This window comes from Macaca thibetana, chromosome 11 (genome assembly GCF_024542745.1).
Source record: "Macaca thibetana thibetana isolate TM-01 chromosome 11, ASM2454274v1, whole genome shotgun sequence".
Lineage (NCBI taxonomy): Eukaryota > Metazoa > Chordata > Mammalia > Primates > Cercopithecidae > Macaca > Macaca thibetana.
The window spans coordinates 26272131-26295049 of NC_065588.1; the positions used below are offsets into that span (position 1 = coordinate 26272131).

Here is a 22919-nt window from a genome sequence, read left to right on the forward strand (position 1 = left end):
GGGTGACACAGTAAGACTCTGTCTCAAAAAAAAAAATCAAAGTCATGTTCTGCCTGTCTTCCCTGTGCTTCAAACCTTGCATGGCTTCCATTTTACTGATAGTGAAATTCAGAGTATTGACTGAAGTCTACACAGCCCTTCACGATCAGTTTCCACCCCTCTTACCTATAATCTCCTCCTCTGTTTCTTTCCCTTTACTCCATTCCACCCATGTGGCCTGCTTGCTGCTTCTTGAACCTACCAGGTACCTATGCCTGAGGGTCTTGGCTTTAGCTCTCTGCCTGGAGCAGTCTTCCCAATGGCATCCTCTGGGTTCACTCCATCTCTTCAAATCTTTGCTCAACTCTTTGCCTGCCCTGCCCCATCTAATTCTGCAATTTAGCGCCCACCACTGTACTCCTGATCCCCCTTAATTGGCTCTGCTTTTTTCCTTCTTCCTCATTGCTTATCATTTCTTAACATACTTTATGATTTACTTATTTATTATATTTATTTTTTATTGTTAGCCTCCCCAAATTAAATGTAAACTACACAAGGTCGGGGTCTCTCTTTTGTTCAAGTGCCTAGAGCAGTGGTTCCCCAATCTTTTTGGCACCAGGGACCAGTTTCATGGAAGACAATTTTTCCACAGACATGGTGTGGAGAATGGTTTTGGGATGAAATTGTTCCACCTCACATCATGAAGTATTAGTTAGATTTTCACAAAGAGCACAACCTAGATTCCTTGCATGTGCAGTTCACAATAGGGCTCATGCTCCTATGAGAATCTAATGCCATCACTGATTTGACAGAAGTGGGAGCTCAGGCGGTAATGCTCACTCACCAGCCATTCACCCTGTGCTGTGCAGCCCTGTTCCTAATTGGCCATGGACAGGTACCAGTCAATGGCCGGGGGGTTGGGGACCGGTGGTCTAGAATACCATCTGGCATTTAATAAGTACCTAGACAGTATTATTGAATTAAGAAGTGAGCAAATGAATGTTTTTGGTGCATATTTTGTCATCCAGACATTTATCATTCATCTGTGAAACGTATCCCTGGCCAGTCCATTTGGTCAACTCCTCATTTATTGTTTGGGTACCTGTTGCTATCTAATTTGATCATCTTATGTGCAAATAATATCAAAACTCTTTTTTTTGTTTTAACTTGAGAAAAATTATTACAAGAATCACCTATGCAGTTAATCATTTTTCTTTTTATAATTCTGCTCAATAGGGCTTCAAGATAGCCCCTGAGCCAATCTTTCTTTTAGGTCAATGAAGGCCCAAACTTTCTGACACATTTGCTATTCTTACCCTCAGCATACTGTTAATAGCATGAGTTCCTTCTGCTGATAAATTTGTGGCTCTCCTGCTTTAACTTAAGCCCTTATTTATTCTATCTAGACATGGATAACTAGTTACTAGAGATCTCTTCCCCAGAAGCCCTTCATGGAGCTGAAGAAAGTAAAGCTAGCCTTCAGCATTTTGGTCTTATCAATGAAACCGCTCCAATATCATTAACTTTCACCAGGGGACATACTTTTTATTTTGAAACCTGTAACTTTAGTAAGTAAACTTCAAAACATGGCATGCAAATGTGTACTACAACAGTTTAGTGAATGAAACAATTTAGTAAAGCTCAAATTTAAAGTGGTGAGCAAGGATTGCCTTTATAAGGAAACCATAATATAACTTGGTTTAAAGAGTTTTGCTTGGTTAAAGGAGTAAAATTTTCATGACAGCAGGAGAAATCCCATTAAGATACAACTTCAAAACGATCCGAAAGCTTGGGAAGATAAGTTAATATGTTGCCTGAAAAACTATGTAAATATAGAGTAATACCCAAATTAAGTTGATGAATTGGTAGAAGGATGTTTAACTAGACCTGATGAGGAGTTAGAAGAGGATTAGGCAGATTCAAACACAATATGCTTCAAGACGTGTGTGTGTGTGTGTGTGTGTGTGTGTGTGTGTGTGTGTGTCTGCTAATGAAGAAAACAAGAAAACATGAGGCTTGAGACCTCAGAACTTTGCATGCAAATATGGCTACAACTCACACCATGAAGAACTGAAAGCAGTCCTTTATTGAAAGAGGGAAGGTTTACACCTGAATGGACTAAGAGTTAAATGTGGCGTGGGGAGTAAGACACAATGTTTTTCTTAAGAAGGCAATTAATACCTTCTCTATAATAAGTAGTAATCAATTGTTAAGGTAATCTGAAATGTCTCTGAAACCTCAGAACCAGAACAGGTAAAATTGGGTGAATGTCTAGCACAAGAATAAGTGAGTAAACATTTTCCATTTGTTTTAGTCTGTTTGTGCTGCTCTAACAGAATACCTAAGATTGGGTAATTTATAAAGAGTTGAAATTTGTTTCTTACAGTTCTGGAGGCTGGGAAGTCCAAGATCAAGGTGTCAGCATCTTCTGAGGGCCTTCTTGCTGTGTCGTCACATGGCAGAAGGCAAAAGGGCAAGTGAGAACAGAAAGAGTAAGGTAGTTAGCTAGCTGAATGCATCCTGAAGCCTCCTTTAAAAGGGCATTAATCTCATTAAGAGGGAGCAGCCGTCATGGCTTATTCACTTCTTAAAGGCCCCACCTCTTAATATTGCCACATTGTCAACAACTGAATTTTAGAGAGAATTAAGTTTCAATATGAATTTTGGAGGAGATAAAGACATTCAAACTATGGGTTTATAATTCTTTAAATACTGATATGTTATCTCTTATATAATTTAGATTAATAAATCAATTACATTTTGTCTAGTATTCAACAAATTAAAATTATTTGTGAACTCCACTGTGCTAAACACCAAGGCCACCAAGGTGAACAAAAGCAGTCCCTGCTCTCAAGAAACTTAGAGGACAGAAGAATGTTCAATCATGGTACATATCATTTGAGTGTTTATCTTAATAAAGAAATAAAAATCAGAAGTAGATGGCCTGCACATTAATGTAGTTTATCTTAATTCTCAGGTCTGTGCAAAGCCCAATAAGCAGATCACTCAACTGAAAGTCACAGCAGCATCACATACCACTGATAATCACCTGAACTGCAGACAGAGTGACTAAAGAGACTAAAAAGAATTGATCATTCTTGAGAGCAGTGTTTCTCAAAGCATGCTTCAGAGACCAACCTGCATATGAATCATGGCACAAGCTTGTTTAAAATGGATTCTCAGGATCCTTCCCAAGAACTTACTATGTCATATTTACAGTGTTAGGCGCTGGAGTCTTTGTTTTAAAGAATCTCACCAGGTGATTCTTAGTCTATTTCAGCATCATGCTGTTTGGGTCTAACACAGAATGACATTCACACATCTAAACCTATGATATAATCCCAGCACTTTGGGAGGCCGAAGTGGAAGGACTGCTTGAGGCCCTGTTTTCTAGGCTGTCACTGTATTCCAGCCAAGGTGACAGAGTCAGACTCTTTCTCTAAACAAATAAACCTGGGACGTGATGACAGACATCAAAATATCCTAAATTTATATTGGCTTATATTCCAGTGACACTCTTATTATTGATTTATTCAGTTCATTGTCAAATATAAGCCAGCCCTTTTCTATATTGCATTTGTATTCATGGTTGACTTTTCTTTTCCTTCTAGTTATACCATTTTATATTTGTAGCTATTAAATTTTACCCTGTTTTTGTACAAGCATTAAAAAACCTGGTCAAAGCTATTTTGAATTTACCTCTTTTCTCTGCAGTATTAACAGCGCCATGTGATTAGCACCAGTCACAAATTTACTGAACCCATGTCTGTAAAGATAACGACAAGCAAACCTCCTCTCGATCCTCCTCTTCAGACTGATTTCTGCTCTACCTATTAATGACTCTCAGCCATGAATAACATTGGCCTTAGCTTGTAGGACAGTCTCATAAAGAGAAATGACTATTTTCTTTGTATATAGTATATTGTTTGGTTTATGCAAACATCTCATTTAAAAAATGCTTAGAGCATAAGGGGTGGGATATAAAGAAGAATTTTTGAACTAGTATTTTTATTTGAAAATTTCTGAACTTCTAGTTGGAATAAGAACAGGGAGTGTACCTTTTTTGTACCTTAAAATTAAGAAATAATTTAGGAAAACTCTGGCAGATGATATGAGCCACCTGCAAGGCTCGGGTCTCAAATTCGATCTATACAGAGCTGGGGAAAGTGTTTTCCTCTTTATAAGGAGTTCACTGCCCTTTCTGGTTCAAGTCCTCTGGCCATCAGAACTTCTGGTAAAATCTAAGCCTTCCAGATTTTAAGATCGGTAGCTGTGAAGCTGATATTTTAATTATTAAGGGACTATGCAAAATGTTTTAACTGCTGCTGCTTTGTTCTGTGCGTCCTAATTGAATATTTTCGATTTTGCACTTATGGCCTGGAGCAATTTAATCATCCAGAATACAATTTAATACATTGAAAAAATATTAAAAATGTTCAATAATGAGTGGGACTAATTGCTATTGTGCCTCACACAGTGGCATGCAATCAATAGATGCTGAACAAATATTAATTTATGATTGTGACAGGAGCCCTAGGGGCAGGGAACATGAAATTTTGAGTTAGTTTTCCTTTTCTCTAGTCACCTTCCAATCAGAGATAAGGCACTTTAATATGTTAGTTTCACAGTCCACAAAAGGAAATAATTTTTGTTCATCATTATCAACTTAGGATAGAGAAAGAAATGCAGAGGAATTAACTTAATAATTGTCTTTGTGTTTGAAGGTGGCAGGTGGCCAAGTGTTCTCAGGCTCAGATGAAGAATTAGAATGAAATGTGTTTGACTGGAAAAGACTGAGGTTAGATGAAGAAATTCTGGAGAGCCCCTTCTGAACAGCTTTTAACTATGCTCTTGCTTCAGATGGCCATGACAGAAGGTTGGACAAGATCAGCTCTTGTACAGCCCCATCACTCTAAGTTGACTTTCAGAATATGGTTAAGGCAAACACCACATGCTCTCACTCCTAAGTGAGAGTTGAACAATGAGAACACATGGACACAGAGAGGGGAACATCACACACCGGGGCCTGTCAGGGGTTGGGGGGCTAGTGGGGAGGGATAACATCAGGAGAAATACCTAATGTAGATGACGGTTGATGGGTGCAGCAAACCACCATGGCACATGTATACCTATGTAACAAACCTGCACGTTCTGCACATGTACCCCAGAACTTAAAGTATAATAATAATAATAACAATAATAAAATAACATGGTTACTGGCCAAAGATAATGAGCAGCAAGAGTAGTTCTTTTGCATTGTCCCTTAATAATTATGTAGTCTAGTGATCAAAACACTATATAAATGCCTGAACTCAGAAATGTAGCAATTAAGAGATATAGTTGAAAGGAACCATCAAAATTACCAGCTAAAAAACTGGCTGATTGTATATTGAGAGCCATAGACTGCTCATGGCCTTTGACCCAGAGCAGGGATCAGCAAATTGCCAGCTTCTGCCCTGTTGCCTATTTTTACATCTCTAAGAGTGGCTTTTATGTTTTTAAATGGTTGAAATAAAATGAAAACAAGTTATATTTCATGACACATTGGAAACTAAATAAATTCAAATTTCATTGCACATATACCCAGCTTCATTGGAACATAGACATGCTTGTTCATTTATGTACTGTTTGTGGCTGCTTTCATAATCCATCAGTAGAGCTGAGTAACTGAGACAGAGATCATATAGCCTGCAAAGCCAAAAGTATTTACTGTCTGCCCCTTTATAGGAAAAGTTTGCTGTCTCTGATCTGGAGACTCTAACCCAAGGAAGTGGCTCGTTAACTGTGGAATAAGCAGTATGGAGAAAGATTGTCAATGTAGTTTTATCTATTATGGAAGAATTAGAAAAACATTAAAGGTTTTCCAGGTATATAGATATTATTGAATCAGTTTTGGAATACCCACTCAATGGAGCTTTACAAAACCAATAAAACAGAAGGCAATGACTATCTACCAATATTGAAAAATAAAATAGTTATGTTAATTATAATGCAAAAATAGAGCACCAACCTGTGTCACTGTATGATGATAGCCTTTAATTAGTCAATTAATTCAGTTATCCAACAAACATTTATTGAGAACTAGAACATTATTGAGGCATACACCATATATGTTAGATTTTTTAAAAACCTAGAAAGTGTTTATAGTGATTGCTTAAAAGTCATATATTTTGTTGATTTTTTTCATCTCAATTTTATTTTTTTCCTCTATGATGTTTATGCTACCTACATATTAAAAACCTTATGGACAAAGATTGGAAAAAGCAGCAGAGTGTATAAAAGGACAATAAGCAGCTCTCTATAAGACTGAAACTGTCTGGTGAGGTTTGCGGAGGGTCCCTGACACTGAGGATAGCAGCTTGTTCTGCTCCAGCAATTTCTGTCTCCTCCTTTATGACGTTTATCTTTATAAAAGAGAAGAGCAGGCTTCCCTTTACAATCTCTTCTACTTTCTTCCCCGACCAACCCAGGGAGCCAGCAGGCATGAAAAACTTTGCCTCCATTCAATAAATATAAACAAGCTTATTTACCGTCAGTTTACCGTCTGAGCAGACTGCAACTCTCTCTGTCTCTCTCTTTCTCTCTCTCCCTCTTTGAAGAGATTTAAATGGTATTCCATGTCCTTCATGTGACTTAGTAACTCACACCTGAGCAAGGTTGAAGTGGGAGTTTTTCTGAAGTAGAATTGGTTCTACAGCCTAGATACTGAACACCCTGTTCCTCCCCAGTCAGGAAAATGCCATCTGTTACATTACATCGCAGTCTTTAAAATAAAAGTACAGCCACTCATTAACCTTGCTTTTGAATGTTTTAAGACATAGAAGGATGAAATTAATAACAAGGGCACCTGGGCATGGTGGCTTACAACTGTAATCTCAGCATTTTGGGAGGCTGAGGTGGAAGGACAGCTTGAGTCTAGTAGTTTGAGACCAGCCTGGGCAATGTGGTGAAACCCCATCTTTACAAAAAATACAAAATTAACAGGATGTGGTGGCACAGGCTTGCAGTCCTACCTACTCGAGAGGCTGAGGTGGAAGGGTCGCTTGAGCCAGGGAGCTTGAGTCTGCAGTGAGCTGTGATCGCACCACTGCACCCCAGCCTGGGCAACAGAGTGAGACCCTGTCCCCAACCCCCCCAAAAAAGGAATAACAAGGGCAACATATTTGTAAGATTACATATGTGATTGGCACAGACACTAAAGGGAAGGGCACTAAGAAATTGTTACGCACATAGGGCATCCAAGGAAAGATGAAGAAAGGAAGTTTTAAAAATGCTAAAATGACCAAATGGGCAATCCACCCCACCCAGTGTTCGGAGGCTGAGAGGCAGGGATAACCCCCAGTTGGGGATAGGGGGTGGGGCAAGCGTACAAGCATCAACTGTTGCTCTGTATCCACCCCACCCAGTGTTCGGAGGCTGCAAGGCAGGGATAACCCCTGATTGGGGATGAGGGTGGGGCAAGCGTGCAAGCATCAACTGTTGCTCTGTATGAATAAAGTTGCATTGACTTTACAGACATCCTCTCACTTTACTTCTGGATACAGTTAGACTGTTCAGAGACAACTGTGGGGATTGAAGAACTTAATTAAATCTAATAAATACTTATTGAGCACCAACAATAGTGGGGTTAAGAAATAATGGAAGACACTTGCATTCTGGGCAGCAGGAAGAAGGTTTTGTGGAGGGGATGGGTCATAATGCCACCACGGCTGTGATTCAGATATGAGATGGTGACAGCAGAAAAGAGGGCCAAGAGGAAAACACGAGACCCATTTCAAAGGAAAAATCCATATGACTTAGTGATTGGTTAGATGGAGGGCATTATTAGACATTCCCTGGGGGCAGAGTCTGTGCCCTTGACATGCCACAATGGTTAATGTGGTACCTACCATGTTTGTAGCCAATGTGCTTTGAATGAAATTGAGTTGGAGGTGATTGTTATGCTGGGAGAAATGTGGTACTATTAACAAGATTACAAGGTAAAGAAATAATGCTAGTGATTTTTTTTTATTTTTTAAAAGAAAGATTATGGGCCTCATTTTGAAAAACAAAAAACAAAAAACAAACAACTTAAGGTAATGATGGTCATTCTGACATCAAGTATCTAGCTAGCTGACTGGAATACTGGGGGAGTGCTTGAAGAGCATTCCTGTATTCATTGAGTATTTCTTTAGTTTTGAAACTCCCAAAGAATTGATTCTGCTTTCTACTAACTTTTTTTTTTTTTTTTTTTTTTTTTTGCTGTGTCTTTGCTTCACTCTTTCAAAAGCAATTGGAAGGCTCTCAGTTAATATGCAAATTGATGTTGTCCATACAAATTGCCTGAATTTGGAGTAACGACAACCACTCATAATGGGGGATATTTTTGAAATATCCTAATGAGATTGTCTCTGTTGTATTTTCTTTATTTTTCCAGAAGCACTCATTTGCCTTGAGAAGATTTAGGAACATTATAGAAGGCATACAAAGGGATAGGAGGCTTAGTATTTAGCCTCTGATATCAAAATAGGATTTTCAAACAGACAATAGTCATGTAAGCCAGATTTTGCTGAGAAAGAGTTTTCTAAATCTCTTTACCATTAGCTACCAAGACTAAGCTAGGAGGATTCAAATCATAGATTTTTTTTTTTTTCTTAGTGCAGAGAGTATAGCTCCTCCTCTTAGGACAGCCAGGCTATGGGGGTGGCTAATGAAAGAGAGAAGAAGATATGACATAGAGGAAGGAGTAGGTCTAAGTCTGGCCCTTCTGATCCAAGGAAAGGAAGACAAGGAGTTTGAGGAGGTCAAATATCAAAGTTCTCACCCTTCTTTCCTATGTTAAGTTTGAAAATTCAGCAAGTAAGATTTTAGAAATATTTAGGTAGTTATGTGGAAGTGGAAAGACATTGGACTCATGTCTTCCTTTTCTGAGGGTTGCAGAGTAGGCTGTGGACCCTAGAAAATGCTCTAGCCTTAGAGCGACTGGTTCCTCCTACCACAAATTTGACCTTAAAGACCCAAATTCTCTATTGAGGGGTTCCAGAGGTGTAGAGAGAACTTGCAGAGAGGTGACTTCTGAGCACCAAAGATTCAAGCAAGTATCATCTGAAGAGACAGTACAAAGGATTGGACAGGACTAAGCTTTGTAGATTACACAAAATATAACCCACTGGCCTCCCTACACTCCCCCAATTCTCAACAATACGGGGACTCATGAGGAAATCTAAAAAGCTATAGTGAAATTAAAAAGCTGCATTTCTTTGTGCACCTAGTTTATACAATGTGAGTGAATATTCTTGGTACCATACAAAGTTAAAATTAGGAATTAAATGAGGATTGACTACAATAAATTATTCTGTTTCTCACTGTAACTCTAGATCTAGAATAAAGCGGAACTAAGAAACTTGTCTTCAGACATATGGCATTAATTCCTATGGCTCTGAGTAAGAACTGTCCTAAACCCTTAATAGACCATATTCCTCCAATGACGTTAAAGCAGACTTCATAATATAGTGCTATTTTAAGAGTCTTCATTTATTTTCTGAGATCCAAACAATTGGATTGATTGCCACTATTGAAATCCTTTCAAGTAACAAAGCATTATAAAGAAAATCTATACAAACATCCTTGAATTATATGCTTCACCTCTTGTTCTTTAATTATCTATTGTCATTACTCTAATTTTTCCCTGTGGTCTATGATTTGCTAATTCTAAGTAAGCTAGAAGAAATTTGCTTTAATTCAGAATCTGATACTTTGTGTTTTGGAATTCATTGAATAAATACTTACCGAGCAAGTTCTTCTTCCCGGTTAGGTATTTGTCTCCCCATCTGTAACCCTGCTTAGCAGTCGAATTGGGGAGATTGAGAGAAACAGCTTTGCTCATTCAATAATACAAGTAATAATAAATGTAAGTGTTCGTCATTTGTCAAGCATTGTATGTAATTATAATTACTTTATATAAATTATCACATTTCGCCACATAGTAACTCTACAAATAGGAGTTGTTTTTATCCTTATTTTACAAATGAGAAAACTGAGACTTAGAGAGATTAAGTAAATTGGTAAAAAATCATACAGTTAGTAAGTGATAGTGATGAGATTGAAACCCTTCCCTTTAACATGGTTCTTTGCCTCCTTCTGCTATTTTGGGATGATATTGTGGGCTCTCCTTCATGTCCTCCAGGATACAGAGGTCACTTTTAGCCTGAGTTTAGGCCTACAAAGTAAGGTCGAATCAGAAGCAGAGGTGGGTTACTCAATAAATGAGTATGTATGTAAATAAATGTGTGTGTATATACATTTTTGAATTTGCCATTGTAATAGCCATAACACTCCTGACATTTTCCTAATAGTTTTGGTTTATTAATTTTTAGTTATCTCAAACTTCATCAGGCAGCTGTGCTGTTGAAAAGCCATTCTCAAACGATGGTTGGTGACCCCTGGAGGTCCCTGAGACCCTTCTAGGGGGTTTACAAAGGCAAAACTATATTCTTAATAATGCCAAAAATTGTTTGCCCTTTTTAATGTGTACAGTGGAATTTTTCCTGAGGCTGCTTGATATGTTCTACTAAATACAATGAATACTGAAGGGGTTATGAGAATCTAGCTATCTTCTAATCAATCTCGAGATTTACAAATATTTAAAATAATGCCCGTTTTCACTTTTTTTTGGTCAAAGAACTATAGTTATTTTTCATCAAAGTATTTATGTGAGTTTATAATTTTGTTTTTAAATGAATTAATAAATAAATATTTTACAAGGTCTCAGTTTTAACTTTTAACACAATAAGTATCAATAGATATAATTCACATAAACCAAATATCTTTGAGCTCCTTAGTAATTCTTAAGAGCATAAAGAGTTCCTAAAACCTAACTTTTTGGGACTGCTGGACTAGAGGAAGGAATCCTGGAATTGGCATTGGAAGACTCCAGCCAAGGCTTCACCTCTACCACTTGTCACCTCTGTGATGTGGGGGAAGCCATCTAAACATGCCAATCTTAATTTTCTCACTGACAGCAGTGACAGGATAACAGCACCTACCTGCCTCCTAGGTGTAGACCAAATGCAGTAATATGTGCAAAGTCACCCCATTCATGAGAGTCTCTTATAATTTCATTTTATTATTATTATTATTTATTTATTTATTTATTTTGAGACAGGAGTCTCACTATTGTTGCTTAGGCTGGTATTGAACTCCTGACTTCAAACAATCCTCCTGCCTCAGTCCCTTGAATGGACATAATATTTGATGGGTAATAGATTCCACTTATTCAGTGTGAAGTATACATTCACCTTAGAACTTTTAAAATGTGTTTTACACATTTAAATGGTAAAAATGTTGAATATTCCAGAAGGACTTTTTGTGGAAAAGTCTGCTAGCCTTTACCCCATCAGTCCCGCTCCCTGGAGGTAAATATCCACGCTTGCTCACTGCTGTTTTCAGTTCCTTAGGTAGTTACCATCACAATTCTGCATAATAGGCTAATTCCTCTATTTCTTGATGAACATTTTTAGACTGTGTCTAACAAGTCCCTGATGTGAAAGATGAGGATATAACTCATTTGTATTATATCATCTCCTATTAGATGCTAATCTATGATTTTTAACAGAAATAAAGTAATTTTCAATAAATGGCATTTGCATTGCTATGACATTGTAAATAATGTGGCCTACATGTTCTTCTCTATAGGCTCAAAGCCAAGATTAATCTTTGTGCCACTTGGAGAGGGTTTCCAGCATAAAATACAAATGTGTTTTCAGAATATCCTCAAAAACGCTTGTTTTTAATCATTTTGTTACATAGAATCCACTTTCTCTATTTTTTTTTTTTTTTTTTGAAACGGAGTCTCGCTCTGCCGCCCAGGCTGGAGTGCAGTGGCCGGATCTCAGCTCACTGCAAGCTCCGCCTCCCGGGTTTACGCCATTCTCCTGCCTCAGCCTCCCAAGTAGCTGGGACTACAGGCGCCTGCCGCCTCGCCTGGCTAGTTTTTTGTATTTTTTAGTAGAGACGGGGTTTCACCGTGTCAGTCAGGATGGTCTCGATCTCCTGACCTCGTGATCCGCCCGCCTCGGCCTCCCAAAGTGCTGGGATTACAGGCTTAAGCCACCGCGCCTGGCTATCTATTTTTTTTTTTTTTTTTGAAACGGAGTCTTGCTCTGTCGCCAGGCTGGAGTGCAGTGGCACAATTATAATCCACTTTCTTTACAGATCTCTCTCTCTCTCTCCCCCTCTCTGTCTATCTTTCCCCATGAATCATGTATCTATTGTTCCGATCTTCTATGTGGATTAGCTTCCAATTTTTGTTTTATGGATACCATATCTTTATCAACAGTCCTGAGGATAGTAATGAAAAATTTTTAACAAGCTCTCTTCTGCTTGCTGAATTCTCCCCATTCCTTTTGAGGGCTGTTCGTTTTGATCCTTCTGTTTTGTGTTGTTGATTTGACTTACACATTTCATGATCCTTCACTGCCTGTTCCTACTTAAGACACAGGGCAAGATATAATGACTGACGGGCTTCTGGGTGATTTCCAACTTCCAGAACTGGGAAACTTTACTCAGGGGTGTGAACTGCCATTCTAGGAGTGTCTGTGTGTTTCCTTTCTTTAGAAAAGAGCGTGGGGACAAATGTCAGGGTGGCCTGTAAGGGTGTTGCTCTGCATTTAAGGGTGGAAGTAGGGGTGATGGGTGCAACTGTTCTCTAAATAGATCTTTAATGAGGTCCCCAGGTTTCAGGTTCACCTTTGAACTTTGCCCCTGTAACTACAGATTCGGCCTCTCCTGGGAACCCTGGTGCATCCCTACTCTGGAGCCTTTCTTTTTGGGGATATCCAGGGCCTCTTCTGCTAACATGCTCTTTTTCTTTTTCCGGTGTTCAGATACTTGCTGATCTCTTTCATATGCTGATATCTTCTTCACTTTCTCCTTACTCTTACAGGTTTCTTCTTTTTTCTCTTCCTGTTTTACTACTTCATGGCCATTTCCATAGGGTCTTAGGAAGGAAAGTACGCAAATACATATGTTCAGTCATTATCTTTTATAAGAAGCCTGTGGTATTTATCTTAGAAAGCTATTTTAATCGTTGATTGACAAGCCATTGTATCTTCAAATTTTATATTTCAAGGAATTTGGAAACTAAATCCCAATACATTAAAATGTATTGCCCTTACCATTTTTGTTATCTCTTTTTGTTTATTATGTCGACTGTGGCTTATTTATGTGGACGATTAAACTTAAATAGTGTCTTCAAGGATGAATGAAGCAATGAAGATTTATTTAAGCAATACCATAAAACTACTAGACAAGGAAAAATTCATTTGCAGCCATCTCCGAAACTCAAAGAAATATGTGATACATGAGATTTCTATATTAAGTTTATAAATTTTTTAAGTGAACCATCCTATGACATGGAAGGCAAGCTCCCCTGGCTAAAAGCATCCCAGGGAGGAAATGGCCAGGGTTTCATTGGTCACCAGGAAGATAAATACACCCTGCTTAAACCCGGTAAAGGTGAAAGAAATCAGGAAACTTCTTTGCGGTAGCCATGAGAAATATTAGGCATTATTTGAAGGTCAAACTCACACTTTCAAGGCATTATCACTTATACACCCCTGATCTCTAAATACTACCTTGGTTAAATATTGATCATGCTTCAAGCTCCACTTAAACTGCAAATACTGACCACATCTACCTATTTTTCTCATTGACATCTTTATTGAGGTATGATTGGCATATAATACACTGCACATATTTAAAGTGTACAGTTTGGTAAGTTTTCCCATCACCTTCTAAAATTTTCTTGTGTCCCTTAGTAATCCCTCCCTCCCCCATCTCCTAACCCCCTACCATTTATTTATTTATTTATTTATTTCTGAGATAGAATCTCGCTCTATTGCCCAGGCTGGAGTGCAGTGGCGAAATCCTGGCTCACTGCAACCTCCACCTCCCAGGTTCAAGTGATTCTCCTGCCTCAGCCTCCCAAGTAGCTGGGACTACAGGCACATGCCACACCCTGCTCATTTTTGTATTTTTAGTAGGGATGGGGTTTCACCATGTTGGCCAGGCTGGTTTCGAACTCCTGACCTCAGGTGATCCACCCACCTCAGCCTCCCAAAGTGCTGGGATAACAGGCGTGAGTCACCGTGCCTGGCCTCCCCCTACCATTTCTAGGAAACCATTGATCTACTTTCTGCCTCTATAGATTAGTTTGCATTTTCTAAGATTTTATACAAATGGACTCATTAGATGTATTTTTTTTTTTTTTTTTTTTTTGGTCTGGCTTTTTTCTCTCGAATGATTATTTTGCAATCCAGCCATGGGTTTATTTCCATGTTAGGAATATTACAAATAAAGTTGTTATGAACATTTGCCTACAAATCTTCATTTGTGGGTGTAGGCGTTTACTTATCCTGGGCGAGGTCATATGATAGATGCCTTTAACTTCTTAAGAAATTACCAAACTCTTTTCTGAAGTGGGTGTAGCATTTTGTGTGCCTACCAGCAGCGTGTGACAACTGCAGTTTCTCTACATCCTCATGAACACTTGAAATGCCCGTTCTTTTCAATTTTAGCTATTCTCATACCTGTGAAGTGACACCTCATTGTGATTTAATTTGCATTTTCCTGATGACCAATGATACCATACATTTTCTCAGGTGTTTATTTGCCATATATCTTCTCTTGTGAAGTGTCTGTCCAAATCTTTTCCATTTTTTATCGGATTATTTGTGTTCTGATTACTGAGTTGGAGAGTTCTTTATATATTCTGGATACAAGTCCTTTATCAATATGTGATTTGTAAATATTTTCTCCCAGTCTATAGCTCACCATTTCATTCTCTTGCCATGTAGCTAGTTTTATTTTTTTGTGATTTTATGGGAATATTTATGTTTTAAACAATGATAATATTCATATTTATCATTAGCATATCCAGGAATCTGTTTGTTTTAGAGAGCTATACAGAAAAGCTGAGGCGATGCCAAAAGTTTAGCTCAATAAACCAACATTTGAAAAAAGCAGGTCACTTCAGCTGTGAGATATGAATCTAGAATGGGAAATACAATTCTATGAAATTCACAGAGCTTACTTGTTAATAATTTAAAAATTACAAAAACTATAATTTTAATGGGCTTAAAAAGAAAATTCAATTCTGAGTATAAAAAAATTATTTTGAGGGATTGTTTTGTTTGTTTGTTTTGAGACAAAGTTTTGCTCTGTCACCCGGACTGGAGCGCAGTAGCATGATCTTGGCTTACTGCAGCATCTGCCTCCAAGGTGCAAGCGATTCTCCTGCCTCAGCCTCCCACGTAGCCAGTATTACAGGCATATGCCATCATGCCTAGCTAATTTTTGTAATTTTAGTAGAGTTGGGGTTTCGCCATGTTGGCCAGGCTGGTCTCAAACCCCTGAACTCGTGCGATCTGCCCACCTTGGCCTCCCAAAGTGCTGGGATTACAGGCGTGAGCCACAGCCTCTGGCCTATTCTGAGTTTCTTAAATTGCAAAAAATATTTCAAATGTAGTATTTCTTCTAGCTCTCTCAGTTTCTCTGTCTCTCTCTTCATGTAGATATTTTAGCCTAAATTATTCCGATGAAATAATTTATTCAGCCTCTCTATCTTTCAACCTTTTATAGATAGAAGACTCACAATCATTAGATTGCCATAGAATATTTGATTATGTGAGTCACATTCAGTAATAATGAAAGGGAAGACTATGAGAGATGGCCCTACACCTTTTACAAGCCCCTCTAAATCCTTAAAGCAGTATCAAATTCTGCTAAATTTACTTCTGGAATTAAGACAAACTGTAAATGAAGATGTTCAAACGCTCTGTTAAAGCCAGCACCCTAGACTTGCTTATGCCTTTTCTGCAGTCAATGGGAGGCTGAGCGTCACTGCACAGCTCTACTCAGTAACTTCTTTATCAAAAATCTTCTCCCTTGTTTCTTCTCTTCTCAAGTGCTTGCACCAATTAAAAATATTCTTCCAAAAATAGTTGAGAGGTGCATGGTCTAGATATTCTTGGGAAGTAGCAACTTTGTCCTCTAACATGGAAACACCGTCTCCCCCAGTTGCTGAAGTCAGATAGATACTTGGGCAGTTTTCTTTCTTTCTCATTCCCAATTCTACCACCCTGTTCAAGCCACCATCGTGCCTCTGCTGGATGAGGACAGCAGCCTCCCTCTTGATGTACCTGCCTCCGTTCTCTTCCTCCATCAGTCCATTATTCACACTGTTGCCAAGTGATATTTTCAAAATATAAATCAAACACATTACTTTCCTGCTCAAATATTTGCCATAGCTTTTTATTACCTTAAGAATAAAGTCCAAATTTTTTAGTGGGACTTTGCAAGGTTTTCCTTGTTGGACTTTATTCTTAAGGTAATAACAATAGGAGAAGAGAGGGAGATAGAAAGAAAAAAAGTTCAGAATACAAAATGAGCAAAGCTTAATGATTGAATGGATATAGGGTCGTGGTGAGGATTCAATGAGATGATTTAATTAAAAGGGATTTGTGAGACATAAAACACTATTTTAAGGCTACTATCATATTATTATTCCCACCTGTCTCTCAGTGAATCTCTGAGGATTACTGAATACCAGAAATTTCACTTTTAAGTGGTGTGTTATTCCAGCCTAGGCTCATGAAACCCTGGGACATGGGGCTGGTTGCTACATGGCTCTAGACACTCAGATAAATCTTGAACCCCTGGACACCTTCGTCTGCATCCCCAGTGCTTAGAGGTGTAACCTTGAACAGTCATGCTGCCCAGTGTTCAGTAAGTCAGGGTCATTCTGAGAGAGGAACTGTGAAGGTGGCGGAAGTTCCCCAGGCACCACACATGACTCAGACCCATTCTGCCCCACCTGTAGCTTCCCCTCCCATCAAGGAGCTCCTTGTTTTTGCCTCCTCTTGTTGGACTAACTGTGAAGGGCTGTGGAAGCCTTTGAGGACCAGAAGTCTTGAGGCAATAGGTTCTAGTCATGAATCCTTTGAATGCAAGGAACAGAAATCCTAGAAACTGGGAACTAGAAAAATCAGCAGCTGGAGCTAGTCTGGAGATCCTAAGGGTCGTATGGTCTGTCTCACATCTGCATCTGACAAGGTGCTCTGCTCTTCTATGCCAGCAGGCTCTCTACTCACTCATCGTGCACAGGACCCTGCATGGCCCCCTCCAGTTCCATATCTTTCATGTGTGTCATGACTGCTCATCTCCAACGTCCACTAACAACAGCCCTAGTTGTTCATTTCCAGTCCCATATATTCCAGTATGAATGGTCCAAATTGTCCTTTGAGCAAGACCCCCAAGTCTAAGCTCACTGACTGGCCTATGGGTCAGGTCACCCGGGTTAGGTACTCACTAGTTACCCAATTACTTGAAGCCACAAAATACAAGGTCATGTGTTTTGATGCTCACTTAGTAGGCACTAGAGTGAGAATTCTTCAAGAAAGCAATGTGACTACGGCAATGATAGTTCACATCCCTAATAACTGAGAAGCAACAGAATGTAGCACTGAAAAGTGTAGACTCTGAAGCCAGACCACGTTGTTCAAACTTGGCTTCACCAGGTAACCTTGGGTAAGTTACTTAACTTCTCTGTGTGCTTTGGTTTCCTCATCTGTTGAATGGAGATTATAATAGTACCCATATCATAGTGTTATTGTAAGGACTAAATGTGTGTGTGTGTGTGTGTGTGTGTGTGTGTGTGTGTGTGTGTGTGTTTAAGCCCTTCATGCTTGGTAAAAGATATATATAAGTGCTAGCAATCATTATAGGGATGGAAATCTGAAGCACAGAATAAGGCAATTTAAGAAGGGCTGTAGATGACTAGTTGTATAATATCTGCCCGGATAGAGGGTGAAATTCAGCTAAAGTAGAGAGGGGTGGGGAACAAAAGCAAATACATGAGCACAGTAAGAATGAATTCAGAATTCATCAGTTGAAATTTGGGGGACAGAGATATGGGAGGGGTTAGGGACATAGGACAGCAAAAAGGAACAGAGTGGGTCTGCCTCAGGTGCAGATATGTGCCTCAGCAGCACACACACAGGAAGCTTGGATATGACCTTATGGTCACAGCATCTTCCAAATGGATCTTCAGCAACTCTGGCCCCGGGTCTGTTCCCCCAGCAAGAGCAGCTGGTCTAGGATAAAAACCTGAAAACTTCCTGAAGAGTTTAAAAATACTATATTCTCTTGAGATATGATGTTACTGTAGATATCCAGACTAGATTAATTCATTCAATCATTCACTTATAAAATAGTCATTTGGCACTCACCATGGGCCAGGCTCTGTGCTGGAGGTACAGCCATAAACAGAGCTCAGAGTCCTACAGCTTACAGCATAGGAGGGAACATAATATCCCATGAAGGATGGACAATGGCAGGAAGACTTGCAAAGGAGAAGCAAAGTTGAAGCCCTGGGAAAGGGCTGGAGGAGCAGAGCTGACCTAGGCTGTGGGGTCAATCAAGGTAGGCTTCCTGGAGGAAACTACAAAGGCTGAGTGGAGGAACGCTGGGAGGGGAAGAGGAAAGAAGAGCATCTCAGGCACAGAGAACTGTGTGCTCAAAGGCCTGACAGCAAGAAAGAGAGCAGTGCTTGAGGAACGAAAGGATCCTAGTGTGGCTGGACAGGAGAAGGTGAGGGTGGAGGGGCCAGCAGGGCCATGCCAAGAGGTGGTGCTTTTATACTCTGGGCAATGAGACTGAGTTTGTCACCTGCAGACTGGATGACTGGATCTCACTCATACTGATGGATTTGCCCTCTCCTGTTTTGCTGGGGATAGGAGCCAGGCACTCTGAAGGGGAAGCAGGGGCCACGGTACCATCAGGGCAGAGGAGAATTCAAGAGCCAGGTGGGTCTGCATCAAGAGCAACTTCTTTGACTTCACAATTTTGCTTAGGGGCCTTGTATTCCTTAAACCACCACCAGGAAACCAAATCTCTGCATGGATGTGTTTTCAGTTTTTCATGACTGCACCCCATACAGCCTCAGAAATCCCGATTTTACTGTCCCGCCTTAGTTCCAAGTGCCTCCTAAGAGGCCCTAAAAAATGATGCCAGTGGACTATCTGAAAGTCATTAAAATGAAACAAACACAATTCCATGTTTCTCTTAGTTTCAGGCTACCTCTTGAAGGAGGCAATAGACCCAACTGGGTAGTTTTTCTACAACCCTCACACATACACATACACACACACATACACATACGGTGTTGCAGTGCCTCTGATGATGTACATCACTTGGTAATTGAAACCCTCAAATGATTGGCTTCGTTTTTAGCTAGACTTTTTTTTTTTTTTTTTTTTTTTTTTTTTGCAGTGCCATAGTGAAATATTTACTTAGCCTGCTGTCTTTTTGTGTGAACAGGATACGGTTTGCCCTGGCTTGAGGATGTGCTCTGTGTTGTTTGCTCATGGCACTGTAGAGGACTGTTCCTCCAAGCGTTTCCTGCTCTTCCACAACCCATCTCAGAACCAGAGGACCAGCAGGACTAAGGATTGAGTTGAAAAAAGTTGATGAATTTCTGTTTCTTCTTCCATCTCTACCTCTTCTCCTGGAGGTATGAACGAATAATGAAACTGCTAAGGAGAAAGGCAGCATGAAAGAAGGAGGCTGCACAATTGGACCTTGCAAATTCAAAATCTAGATCATTAGCTGCAAATCTGAGTTGGAGGTGCTGAATATTCATTCACACGACTGTGCTCATGGCAGCAGCGAGATTTTTTTGCTTGTCACGATGAACAGTGTCCTGACGCCTTGAGACATTAGGTGCTTGCAGAATGTAGTCTGAGGCGACAACAAGGGAAGGAACTTGCCCTTCACCTCCCACACCACTCCAGAAAGCCCCACCGTCACGCAAAATTACATACACAATCTCATGCCACAAAATATAAACTAACCACTACATTTAAGAAATTCGATTTCTCCCCCATAACTGTCCCCTGTGCTTTCTGAGCACATCGCGTATTTTCTCCTAATCTTAAAATTTAGCTTTAAAGTTCACTGTTAAATAACTAAGCAGGTTTTTAGTCAAGAGATATATGCTGAAGTTTAAGATACACAAAAACTTGAACAGTATTTGAGATCTTTTGTGAGGAATGAGCAAGCAATCAGATATTTGCCTTTTCATATTCTGTAGAATCATACAGCATCTTCTACATAGCTAGGGACTCAAGAATGTTGAAGCTCCAAGCTAAAGCATCTATCAAAGGTTTACATAAATAGAGCATATGGAGGGAAGCAAAAAAGTGGAGGGGTATTCAGAGAGGTGACAACTCTGGAAAGGAAGAATAAAAAAATTTCAAGGAGGCAACAATTCCTACTGTCTGCCAGTCTGTCTAGGAGATTCACTGGGCTGGCCACTCTAGTTCTCCCCAGTTCGGTTGTGCTCCAGGGAAGACAGTGTTAGAGGACAAGAAGCAGGCTGGAAAGAAAGTAGAATGATTCCCTTAGACTGCATGGAATCTCAAACAAGTTTTACTTTTGTGCTATGTATACAAGAAGATCTACTTTCTTTCTCATTGAGGTCGCATCAGTAGATAAACCGTGATCTCTGTGGAAATCTTTTTCCTTATTTTTAAAGTTTACTACTCAATTTTTTTTTTTTTTGGTCCAAAGCAGCTGTTCTGAATAAAGTTACTCAATATAGTTGGAAAAACTGTCATTTGATCCACTTCTCTCTTTATCAGAATTCTGCGTTTTCTTCTCCTTGAACAGCAGAAATCCTACTGTAAAACAAAATTATTATTTAGGAACAAAAATCAGTTAACTTTCTCATTGTTGAAGGGAGATTGGTCAACAATGGTAGCTGTTTTCCACTGTCTTATTTTTAAGAACATGTAATATTATAGTTGTTTTCTCAGTGGTGGCTTAAAAAGGGAGCGTGGTAAGAACTCATTCTAAAACCACAATTTCTTGGTGCTACAGATCAGTTTACAAAAGGCAATTCTGTAGGCAATGTTATCTAAAAACATATGACTGTGAAAACAGACACCAATTATGGATCAAAGTTTAGGCTCTTTCTTCCTTCCTTCCTTCCTTCCTTCCTTCCTTCCTTCCTTTCTTTCCTTTCTTTCCTTTCTTTCTTCTTCCTTTTTTTTTTTTTTGGCTTTGTTAGTCGAGCTTGTCTAGTGAGATAAATCGCCTGACAGAACCCAGTAAACTAAATGCAGCACATTGATGCCTGTCATTAGAACACCTATGAATGGAGGATAGCACTGTGCAACTTAAAAACAGAAGGTCAAAGATTGCCTTTTAAGAAATGGAAATGTATATGTAGAAATAAACTTTGTCCTTTTCAAAGTATTGATAGTTGTTTTGGGAGACCTTCCACTCATGCAGTCTTGCTATTTCTCCATGTCTTTTTGTTAGTTATTATTTTTAGCATTGTTTTTAAACTCTATGTGACACATTGTTTTGAATAGTCTATATGGGAGCCAATAGCATTCTTGAAGGATGGCTTTAGGCTTTAGAACAATAGACAGTTGTTTAGAGGTGAGTAAATCACGTGTCAGAATCAGAAGAATTTAGTACTGGGAATGGGCTCTCCTGAATTTGAGTCCAGCACTGTCATCTACTTGTAGTAAGATCATGGGTGAGTCAAACAACTGATGTGAGCCTCACTGGAGCAGTTACTCACTCACTCAGTCAGTCACTCAGGCATTCCATAGAGGTGTACTGAGCATTCACTATGGGGAGTGGATAACAGAAGATGAGGGATGGAGTGATTACCTCTGACTCTACATTTCTGTCCTAGGTTGGTGATTAATCTTTTTAAAAATTAAAAATAACAGACTAAGTTTACACTAGCATTAAGCAATAAGAATGATATATTTTGGATGGCTTTTAAATCATCATTGATGAAATTTTCCAAAGAAAATCTTTTGAACGACTATAGTTTTAGTAAGTAAAAATTCAACTTTTTTAATTGACAAAGGTGAAGGACCAGGCTCATTTCAGGTGCATTAGTTTGGTATCTGGATCCCTTCCCCCTTCCCCTTCCTCTTCCCCTTTCCCTTTCCCTTTCCCTCCTTTCCTTTCTTTTCCTTTCCTTTCCTCCCCTCCAGTGACTTGCAGTCCTAGTCATGCAGCAAATAATCTATGGTATCTTTGAAAAGTACTGAAAAATATGTAGAGGCTTTTAAGTATGTGGAGTCTTTTAAATTTTTTTTTTTTTTTTTTGAGATGGAGTCTCTCAGTCACCCAGGCTAAAGTGAAGTAGCGCAATCTGTGCTTACTGCAACCTCCGCCTCCTGAGTTCAAGCAATTCTCCAGCCTCAGCCTTCCGAGTAGATGGGATTACAGGCACACGCCACCACGGCTGGCTAATTTTTGTATTTTTTTTTTTTTTTTAAGTAGAGACAGAAGTTTACCCTGTTGGCCAGGCTGGTCTAGAACTCATGACCTCAAGTGATCCGCCTGCCTCAGCCTTCCAAAGTGCTTTGATTACAGGTGTGAGCCACCGTGCCCAGCCTAAAAGTACATACTTTAAAAAGTACACACAGGTGCTATATGCCAACCCTTTTCCTGAATTAGAATTTCCTGAGGAAGGTCTAAGTCATAGGCATTTAAAAAAAGAAACATGGGTGACTTGGACATGCAATTCAGAATAAGAACCGGGTTTATAATAACCCCTTGTACTTTTAGAAATTTCTACCTTTATATTAGTATATTATACCTACCTTTTCTCATAAAACTTTCTTGTAGAAATGGGGTTTTGCTATTTTTTCCCAGGCTGGTCTCAAACTCCTAGCCTCAAATAATTGGCCCTTCTTAGCCTCCCAAAGTGTTGGGATTACAGACGTGAGCCACTGTGCCGGGCCCTAAACTTTCCTTTAAAAAATGTTATCTTAGCACATCTTATCAAAACTAAATTCAATGAATATATGGAAATCTGATCCAGAGAGAATTTCTCCGTCTACTGAGTTGTAACATCTCTTTAATCGAGCATT

At 39.3% G+C, this 22919-nt stretch overlaps 3 protein-coding genes across 9 annotated transcripts in view; 2 read left to right on the plus strand and 1 right to left on the minus strand.

The window, feature by feature from the left end:
- MED21 (mediator complex subunit 21) overlaps positions 1 to 22919 on the plus strand; it is a 1150573-nt gene that overhangs the window by 261164 nt on the left and 866490 nt on the right. Inside the window, exon 1 of one of the 7 annotated variants that reach the window (XM_050746788.1) lies at positions 893 to 896. The exons of the other annotated variants lie outside the window; for them this stretch is intronic. The gene's annotated coding sequence lies outside the window, so the exon portion shown is untranslated. Of the gene's footprint in view, positions 1 to 892; positions 897 to 22919 lie in introns of those variants that run through there. 7 annotated transcript variants of the gene reach the window in all.
- The window catches only part of BHLHE41 (basic helix-loop-helix family member e41), a 348201-nt gene that overhangs the window by 41056 nt on the left and 284226 nt on the right, over positions 1 to 22919 (minus strand). The window lies entirely within an intron of this gene.
- Positions 1 to 22919, plus strand: part of SSPN (sarcospan) — a 112368-nt gene that overhangs the window by 39302 nt on the left and 50147 nt on the right. The gene's annotated exons all lie outside the window — the stretch shown is intronic.